General features: G+C 42.3%; 1 pseudogene; it reads left to right on the forward strand.

Moving 5' to 3' along the window:
- Window positions 1–462: 462 nt before the first annotated feature.
- On the forward strand, window positions 463–1,102 carry LOC119053635 (39S ribosomal protein L48, mitochondrial-like; annotated as a pseudogene).
- The last annotated feature ends 527 nt before the right edge of the window (window positions 1,103–1,629 follow it).

Here is a 1,629-nt window from a genome sequence, read left to right on the forward strand (position 1 = left end):
GGTTTTTTAGCTTTTTGAATAGAGGTTATTGTTTATACATTGGAAAATTGAACAGAATCAGGCCCTGGATGTAAGTCAGTTTTTGAAAGCTGTACTTATATTGTCTCATAATAAAAAGACTCTGGAAAAATTCAATTTTCAAACATCTCTAAGGTGAACGTTACATTTTTTGACATTTTCTTAGGATATTTTGGTGTGTAGACCCTAACCTCTTTCCCGACAGGATCCATAACTTGGTTCACCTTGGAACCCCCTTTTCAAGTACTATATATTCCATAAACATTAGTAGAACTCTAAGTATTGACACAGTTATGGACTCATCTACATAATATTAAGCTCCAACCATCACTCAAAGCAAGAAATTCTGGGAAAAGAAATCCTCACTTCCGGTCAGCCGACAGGGGAGCGCAGCTGCTTGCGCTGATCTGCAGCTTACACAGTAACGGGCCGCTGCAGCGAAGGATGAACAGAGCTCTGGGAAATATGCTGTGTTTAAAGAATGCTGTCATTTTTAAGCAAGCCCTTCCCCTCTTAAGATTCAAAACTTCAGGACAGAATCCCATTTGTTTTCCAGGTGGCATTTTGCTGAGTACCAGTCGGCACTACAGGACAAAACCCACCCATGGCATTGGAAGATACAAGCACCTAATTAAAGAACAGGAACCCAAGAAGAAGAAGAGACAAGTGGAAGTGAGACCCATTAATTCGGGGACAGATTAGGAGTATGGGGTTTTGCACATGCACCTGCCTGCGTACAACACGGCACTGGCAGAGCGTTATGCCCAGTATGTTCACCACCTCTGCAACCATCTCTCCATTAAAGTGGAGGAAAGTTATGTGATACCCACCCAAACCATGGAGGTGTTATGGCTGCAGGACCAAGGCAGCAACATGGTCCTGGATGCAGCTCTTACCACCCAGGAGCCAGTGGTTCAGGTATGTGGTTTGAGTGCTACAATCGCAGAGATTTTCTTGGAAATAATCCAAAGCAATCTTCCTGAAGGAGGCAAAATTGCCAGTCAAGGAGCACTCTAAAGAAGACTTTAAGGGAAGGTTCAAAGCTCGGCCAGAATTGGAAGAACTGTTAGCCAAGTTGAACTAGCTCATCACAGACTTTTTCGTGCCAGCACTGGTGGTGTTGGTCCCAAGGGGAAGAGCTTGGTGGGTGGTCAAAGTAAAGCGGGAGACCCAGACCCTTAGATATTAGTATGAATCTCCTGAGCCAGGAATGCCTTGTCTCCTCCACAGAGGAGTGCTTGCCGATTGTCACCACCTTCCTTGGAGCCAACCCTAGGTATCCTCCATCTAATAAAAACCTGCTGAAGAAAAACAACTTTCACTTCCTAGAATAGACATAACTTAGTATATAATGAAGCTACAATAGTATTGAATGTTGAAATATATTTCAGTGAAACTAAAAAATATCACTAAATTCTCATTGGATATGAACAAAGATGTTTACCTGAAATAATCATACCCATAACTCATTTTTGAGACTTCTTGGATCTAAATTATGTCATAAATCAGACATAAAGAATTGGAAAGTGGTAAATGCTCCCAGTTCCTGATCCTTCTTTGAAGTCCCCAGGAATGCTCTCAACTCATTGCTGCATTCCTCTCTTTCTGCTC

Source organism: Artibeus jamaicensis, unplaced genomic scaffold (assembly GCF_021234435.1).
Source record: "Artibeus jamaicensis isolate MK-2021 breed Jamaican fruit bat unplaced genomic scaffold, CSHL_Jam_final contig_391, whole genome shotgun sequence".
Lineage (NCBI taxonomy): Eukaryota > Metazoa > Chordata > Mammalia > Chiroptera > Phyllostomidae > Artibeus > Artibeus jamaicensis.